At 40.5% G+C, this 8,904-nt stretch overlaps 1 pseudogene; it reads left to right on the plus strand.

The window, feature by feature from the left end:
* Positions 1-3,110: 3,110 nt before the first annotated feature.
* On the plus strand, positions 3,111-4,364 carry LOC138990393 (high mobility group protein B3 pseudogene; annotated as a pseudogene).
* Positions 4,365-8,904: the final 4,540 nt, after the last annotated feature.

Genomic DNA, 8,904 nt, shown 5'->3' on the forward strand with positions numbered 1-8,904 from the left:
TGTATTTGACATGTGGTTTTAAATCTATATATTTCTCATTTTGTAACTGTTTTCCTACCAAACATGTCATTCATCTGATATATGAACATCCTGATCCAGTTCCTGATATCAATAAACAAGGCAGGCAGTGTCACAGTGAAAACTGGGCCTGGCCACGTTAGCACAGGTGCAAACGAGGGGAATTGGACAGGTGAAGTCAATGCCAGTGAGTACCCCAACTCAGCGCTGGTGAAAACTGTAGACAGCTTTGGGACAAAGGCCAGGAGCTGGATGAAGCATGTAAGAACAAGAAACACAAGAGGGACCAGGCAGTTACCCAGGACTGGTCTTCTGTCGCTTGGCTCATGAAGAACAGGAGACAAGAGTGAGCGGTGACATGGAGAGCAGAAGAACCCTGCTGGTATCCAGCAGGAAGGTATAGTGTCCCACCTGTGCTGAGGACAGATATTTTAGGGACATAGTCCATCATGCTGTTTAAGGAAAACGAGAGTGTACATCCATATTGCTTTCTCCCTGCACTCAACCACTCCTTTTATCATCTACTGTTCCTAAGGCAAGAAGCATGAGTCATTCCACCTAAATTAGGTAGCCAGCCTGTACGCATTATTTAATAAATGAAGTTATCCTATCCATTGCACATTTTAAAGTTAGCAAATTCTGCTCCTGATCGTCTTTGTGCAATGTACAGAAATGACCTCTATTTACCCTACTTTAGGAAAACCCACTGGAGGTCCAGGAAGAAAAGCGCAAATTGCAGTGGATCCAAATCAAAGTCTGACTGGTTCACAACAGTACCATAAATGATGCTCAAACTGGATAATCACATCACACTCCATCCTGCAAATGTCATTTTTAAAAGAAAAATGAATATTCATTTATGATAAAGGTATAAAGATATCAGTCAGTGTATTATCCAAGATCCTCCTCCTGAGACATCTTTCCAGTGTTAGCACAAGGAATAGCTGTGTGGAGAAACCGGTTTTGTTTTTTCCTATAGATATCATGAATTACATAGCTTATCAGATTTTTTTTTCTCTTCTCCCCAGCTGCAAGAAAGATCAGAGTCAAATTGGAAACACTATTTAAATATTGCCTCTAGCAAGTATTTAGGTATTTGTAATAAGCACATCATTCCTCACTCCATTTTATTTCCCAACTGTTTCTCTTTCTCACTAACTTTTAAAAAGTTACCTCTACTCTGTATAAAAAGTTATGGGATCAGACATCATTTATGACCATCTCAGTTCTGGAAATACAAAATTTGGGGTTATTGGAATGTGGGTATATGCTATAGCTAACAATATGGGGATGACTGAGTTCACCAGTAAAAAGCATAAAAAAGCAAGAGGAGGACCAAAAGCAATGTCGGCCACTAATGGTGGGGTGAGTGGAAGAAGGACAACCAATGAAGAAGACTGAAAAAGGAGCCAGAACTAGCAATGATGCTGAGCAAGTGACCTTGCTGGTGGACCAGTTGGAGTGCCCAGTGTCAACAGTGCTAGAGCAGTAGGGCAGCAGAGAAAGGACATTGAGCGGGGCATTAACTGAACACCTGTGACTTTTGCAAGGGTACTTGCAGTAAATTCTCAAGGTGGAAGCCAGACTCTGGAGTTTAAATGGAGGGGGAGGCATCAGGAATAAAATTTTCTTTTTCAGATACTTGGCTGGGAAGAGGAGGGAATGAGGTAAGTGTCAGAGAGGCAGGATGCAGGAAAGATTCTTTGGGTATGTCAAAAGCCTGAGTTTCTGGGCTGAATGGAGGGGACAGGAGAGTGAAGGGGGAAACTGGGAAGAGAAAAACAGATGATACAGTCTTGAGACAGAGGCTGAGACAGTCTTGAGACAGAGGAGATGTAATCAGAGGAAAGGATCATCTCTAGAAATCCATCAGGTCACCAGGGAAAAAAGACCAGTCTAGCAAGTTATTTGACACAGCATGCGTGCATTTTTAAAATGTTTCAGCCTGTTCTGTTGCACTTTTGAAGACAGAGCCATGGTGACCTATTTAGAAGCCAGCCAATAGAAATAGTGGCTTAAAGTATTGTGTTTTGTTTTTTTAAGTTAATCATCCTGGAAAATTTCAGCAGTGCCTAGGAAAAATCTTCCCCTACCTTTTTTTTTTGTTTGTTCTTTTTTCCTGTTTTTATGTAACCATTAAAGTATTAAAAACACATTCTTTTTAAATACTAATGAATACCTAGATAAAATATTCCATGAATGAATACTTACTGTTTGTGGGGTGGAAAAATAAAGGTTTGCCAACAATGAACACTGGGGCTCCCAGATGTGCACTTCCAGATCTCATGCCTTCAGATCCTCTCCACATAGGTATTATGTCCTCTGTGTTCATGGACAGGGGACTCAAGCTGAAACTAGAAACAATTCCAAGTTGTGCCCACATCCATCTCATATGGCACCTCCTGCTGGAAAAAAAATGACCACCTGAATCATAAAAAGTGTACAGGGAAACAAGCACTTTTATGCAACTTGATATTGTGAATACTTTTGTCTATGATTATTCACAATGAAGGGCCTTCCTTGATGGCTCAAGCAGTGAAGAATCTGCCTGCAATGCAGGACGTTCAGGTTTGATCCCTGGGTCAGGAAGATCCTCTGGAGGAGGAAATAGCAGCCCACTGCAGTATTCTTGCCCAGAAAATCCCATGGACAGTGGAGCATGGTAGGCTATGGTCCACGGGGTTGCAGAGTCAGACATGACTGAAGCAACTGAATGCACACACATACACACACACACACACACACACTCACAATGAAGGTACCTAGAACATCAGCTGTCCTCAGTTCCAAAATAGGCAACTGGTCTTTATCCATTAAAGCTTCACCGCTTTTTAATCTTATCACTGACACCTACTAGGAAATAGCATGAATTCCACATATTTCTTTCTGTTTTCAATTTTCTTTTGGCTTCTTAAGATCATTTGGATTCTCTATCCTTAACAATTTAAGTTAAAATCTAATAGAATCATGAAATCAGAATTTCCAGTTCATCTTATAATAAAATTAATAGTTTAATAGGCTCAATTTTGCCAATAATGCAAACAAATGTTTTAAAATTAAGTATAAGAATTCAGGAACAGGCGGCTCTCGTGGAGGCAGCTAGCGCGAGGCTGTGGAGCGCTGAGCCGCGCGTCGTGCCCTGCGCTGCCCAGACTAGCGAACAATACAGTCAAGATGGCTAAAGGTGATCCCAAGAAACCAAAGGGCAAGATGTCTGCTTATTCCTTCTTTGTGCAGACGTGCAGAGAGGAACATAAGAAGAAAAACCCAGAGGTCCCTGTCAATTTTGCTGAATTTTCCAAGAAATGCTCTGAGAGGTGGAAGACCATGTCCGGGAAAGAGAAGTCGAAGTTCGATGAAATGGCAAAGGCGGATAAAGTGCGCTATGATCGGGAAATGAAGGATTATGGACCAGCTAAGGGAGGCAAGAAGAAGGACCCTAATGCCCCCAAGAGACCACCGTCTGGATTTTTCCTATTCTGCTCGGAATTCCGCCCGAAGATCAAGTCTGCTAACCCTGGTATCTCTATTGGAGATGTGGCAAAGAAGCTGGGCGAGATGTGGAATAACTGAAGTGATAGTGAGAAGCAGCCATATATCAACAAGGCTGCGAAGCTGAAGGAGAAGTATGAGAAGGATGTCGCAGACTATAAGTCTAAAGGGAAGTTTGATGGCGCCAAGGGTGCTGCTAAAGTTGCCCGGAAAAAGGTGGAAGAGGAAGACGAAGAGGATGAGGAGGAGGAGGAGGAAGAGGATGAATAAAAAAAAAAAAACTGTTGATCTGTCTCCTTGTGAATACCTTAGAGTAGGGAGCGCCTTGATTGACACACCTCTCACCCAAGATGTGTCTGTTGCCCTTATTAGGTTTAATTACCCAATTGGATCATGATCATATCTTAGTCTCTGAAAGTGCTCTAGCAATTGTCAGTGGTTTACGTTAAGTGGCCATGGGTGTCTGGAGCACCTGGAAACTGTATCAAAGTTGTACACATTTCCAAACATTTTTAAAATAAAAAGGCTCTCGTGTTCTCCTCACTCTGTGCACTTTGCTGTTGGTGTGACAAGGCATTTAAAGACGTTTCTGGCTTTTTTTTTTTTTAATTTGTAAGGTGGTGTGTTAATTCTATGGTCATTGGCTAGAAATCCCGAGTTTTCAACTGTACATATCTATAGTTTGTAAAAAGAACAAAGCAACCAAGACACACTCTTGATGCTCCTTGCTTGGTGTGGAGGCTGTGGGGGCAATGCCTTCCAGAGGGGCTGTAGCTCAGGGCGTGCACTGTGGGGCTGGACCTGTGGACACTGCAGTGGGCATCCATTTAGCTTCAGGTTGTCTTGTTTTTGTATATAGCGACATAGCATCCCACTGCCATTCTTAGCTGTGGAGGGAGGGGGGGGAGGTCAGCAGGCATGAGAAGTGTTTTGGATCCTTTTTAGTTGAAGTGCGGTAGTTTTAAACTTTTGTTTTTTTTTAAAACAAACTGTAGAACTGTTCATTGTCAGCAAAGCCAAGAGCCACTACACCAGTGAAAGTTCAAGAATCTTCTGTACTAAATACGATCTGCAATGTTCTGTTATTTTTTTTGTATGTTTAGAATGTTGAAATGTTTTTGAAGTTAAATAAACAGTATTACATTAAAAAAAAAAGAATTCAGGAAATAAAAGGACTCTTTCCTGGTTACTAGACACAGAGCTATATTTAAAAATATATTAAACTGATATTTTTAAAGTCAGAACTGATTACATATGGTCTACACATAAGCAAAAAGTTACATTTGTTTGACTAAATAATTTTCTTAGGCAACTATAAGAATAAAACTTCCAAGGCTTCTTTGTTTTCAGGCAAACCAACATGTTGGATACACAAAAGTGCTAAGTGACTGGGGAGGAAGGTGTATTAAGAGATTGCAGAGACCTGGCCTGTTCAGAGAATGCCTGATTCTAAATACAGCATTTGAACTGCAATTTGAAGGGTTGATAGGATTTCAACAAAACAAGAATTGAAGGAAGAAATGCCAAGTAGAATGGCAGAGGCAATGCCAATGAGAGAAAATTGAAATGTGCATGTTTTTAGTCATCCTACCAAAAACTTGTCTTCTGTCATCTGCTAACCTCTAAAATATGTAAATGAAACAAACACAGTACATACTCTCAAAGATCCCCCCGGGACATAGGAAGAGCAGCATCAGCAACCCCACAGCCCACAGCAGTGTGTCTGTGTTTTCTGCCTTTAGTATGTTTTGAGCAACCAGAAGAAAGAAGCTGAAGCTCTGGCTTTGTTAGAGACTGGCACATTAGGAGAGCAGGGAAAAGGCCATCCCAGCAGAAAGAACAGCATATCCAGACACACAGACGTTTTTTCCTGTAGTTTCTCTTTCTAATTATGTAACTGTGAGGAGAAGAGTAACAACATCTAACTCCTTACATTTGTCAGGTACAGGTATTAAAACCTCATTGAATTTTTAGATATGCCTCTGATGAAGGTCCTAACTCCATTTAACAGATGAGGAAATTGAGATACAGGGGATAAGTAACTTGCCCATGGGCACAGAGCCAGAAGGGAGGATTTCAACTCAGGATGTCTGGCTCCAGAGCCCACATACTTAACTGCAGTGTCGCCACAGATAACCCATGTGGTGAGGTCAAGGAAATGTGGGAGATTTGCTCTAACCAATTCTACAGTTTGAACAGCTGTATTTTCAAGCCCTAAAAGTTATCTGGAAAGCAGCCATCCTTGAACATGCATTGAGCCCTTAAGACATTCTACTCAACATACTACCACCTCTGTCCTTAGGGCTCTTCTATTTCTGGTTGGAAAATGTGATGGACTGCTATCATATTTTCTTCCCTTGTCTAGAGAGCTTCTCTCCCCACCGCTACCTAGTGGGGACTGCCATGTTCTTGGATGAGACGTTTGGTCTCCACTGATGCAACATTCAGAAAACTAAGATCATGGCCTCTGGTCCCATCACTACATGGGAAATAGATGGGGAAACAGTGTCAGACTTTATTTTTGGGGGGCTCCAAAATCACTGCAGATAGTGATTGCAGCCATGAAATTAAAAGACACTTACTCCTTGGAAGGAAAGTTATGATCAACCTAGACAGCATATTGAAAAGCAGAGATATTACTTTGCCAACAAAGTTCCATCTAGTCAAGGCTATGGTTTTTCACAGAGTTGGACTGTGAAGAAAGCTGAGTGCCGAAGAATTGATGCTTTTGAACTGTGATGTTGGAGAAGACTCTTGAGAGTCCCTTGGACTGCAAGGAGATCCAACCAGTCCATCCTAAAGGAGATCAGTCCTGGTGTTCATTGGAAGGACTGATGCTGAAGCTGAAACTCCAATACTTTTGCCACCTCATGCGAAGAGTTGACTCATTGGAAAAGACCCTGATATTGGGAGGGACTGGGGGCAGGAGAAGAAGGGGATGACAGAGGATGAGATGGTTGGATGGCATCACCGACTCAAAGGACATGAATTTGAGTGAACTCCAGGAGTTGGTGATGGACAGGGAGGCCTGGTGTGCTGTGATTCATGGGGTCACAAAGAGTCGGATACGACTGAGCGACCGAACTGAACTGAACTGAACTGATGGATCTAGAGGTGTGCCTATCTGTGGTCTTGACTGAACTAAAACTGAGAAGTGACAGTTGATAAATCTAATGGCAGGAGCTATGAGATACAAGACTTGGCATCAGCCATGTGTTCTCAGCCACATGGAAGACATTGCTCAACAGCAGTGGAGGGTGAAACCAACAGTCAGAAAGAAACACGTTTGAGAGTTGGAGAGAGCAGGAGCTCTGAGGGCATTTGAATGTCTAGATGCTGTTGTCCCTAAGGTCTAGCCACAAAGCTCCCCAACTGAATTTAAGTCATGTAAGATAAACCTATAACCTTCCAAAACATTCCCCTCTTTCTCAAACCAGCTGGAGTTCTACCACTTGCAATCAAAAACTTACTAACACAAGCATAAAGAATTAGTTTACATAAAAATACTCAGAAACCCTTTATAAACAACTGGCAAACAAGGGCTGCTGTCACTATGTAAAATATCATTGACATATACACAATAGGAGGAAATGTGTGAGTGGGGACCCTTTTCTAAAGGTAGTGATTGGCAACAGATAATTTAGTTCATGTTGGCAAGTGGTTCAACTTCAAATACTCTTATTGAGACCATCCCTCTCTGATGCCAGAAATTTTAGGGCTAAGTGATCCTATGTGCTTTAAACCATGGCAGCTTTCTGAGCACTCAAAGAATCTGGAGGAAATGCATTTCTAACTCAAATGGTACACAAGTTATGACTCCACAGTAAAGCAACTGATTTTTAAATAAATATACCAGAGTATAAAGCCCAAATGTGTGCTTTTTCATTTAAAGCCATCAACCTAGGACCACACACTTAGTCTGCGAGGCTGTCTCAACGCAGCATTGGAACTCCATTAGGGAGATGGCCTTCACAGCTTACCACCTATCCTCTAAATACTCCTAATGGTACCAAACATTAATCACTGGAGGTAGATCTGGAGTTTCGGAATGATCAAAATGTCTGGAGCCAAGATTGTTGATTAAGGTGAGTGACCCAGCTTAAAAAACTACTTGGCACCAGAAATAATATTTGAATATAAATATGGAGATAGATTTCTTCTTTAATTATTGACAAACCACTTCTGACAAGTGATCTTCCTCAGTTACGTACTGTTATAATTTTATAATACAGTTTAACTGCAAAGTAAAATTTTTTAATCTTTTAAATTTATAAGGAGAAGAACATCTCCTCCCCCTAAGTCCAAGATCTGATAACAAGGGTTGTGTCCCCAGAAGTGTTTGGATGTATTATGTTAACTTGTTTAAAAAGCAAAAAATATTACTTTAGACTTTTACAGAATCTTCCATTCCAGCCTCAACTGTACTGAATTATCTAGATTAACATCAGGCCCAAGGGGGACATTTATGACTTTGAGGGATGAGAAAGGACAATTCTTCACTCTAAATTATTCCCTCTAAATGTGATAATCTTCTCTTTGAGAAGCATAGCAGTTAAATTTTTTTTTTCATTTTTTGCCTTTTTAAAAAGTTTCCTTCCTCTGTAAGTTATTCTTTCTGCCTACCCTATGAGGTCACTGAGTCTACTGAGGACTCCCCTAACAGTCTAGGAGACAAGGATGTTGGAAGCTTCTCTTTATCTTTTCAGAAATGTTACTACTATAGAGCACTTTCGAAACTTTTTCTACATGTTCTCTGCTTAGTCGTAGATCACAAGGGTTACAAACCAATCCCTTCTGGTCCCAGAAAATAAATACATTTGATTTGGAAATTCTTACACCAGCGAGATTGTGCAAATATTATTTGTACCAGTTACTTCTTAAATAAATAAATAAAACCCCAGAAAATCTTTTTAAAACATCATTTCAAACAATACAAATGGAAATGTGACACGCATGGCATGGCTGTCTGTTTTACTTGCACTGTTTTACTGTTTCATATTCTGAGCAAACAGAGAGGCTATTTTCCCCCAAGGGTTCAGGAGGGCATACGATTTCATTTCTTCAGAAAATTGTTTCTCAAGATTTCAATCTTCTTCGCTGGAGATGACAAAACATAATATCAGAAACACTTATGCTTTTTATCTACTATATTTTCAAAGCATAAATAAAAGCTCAGTATACATTTAAGACAGGTGGATTCAAACTTTGGGATAAATCACTTACATATCCAAATAGTTTTATCATGTAAGAACATTTTAATTTTAAAATGTTTAACAGAAGATCAACAGAAAGACGGGCCCTTTAAAAATATTTCACACTGTCACTCATTTTACTCGGACACCATTCAATTTTCTAAATCTTGGGGTTAATGAGACAAGTAATAAAAAAATTAGA

Source organism: Bos mutus, chromosome 2 (genome assembly GCF_027580195.1).
Source record: "Bos mutus isolate GX-2022 chromosome 2, NWIPB_WYAK_1.1, whole genome shotgun sequence".
NCBI classification, from domain to species: domain Eukaryota; kingdom Metazoa; phylum Chordata; class Mammalia; order Artiodactyla; family Bovidae; genus Bos; species Bos mutus.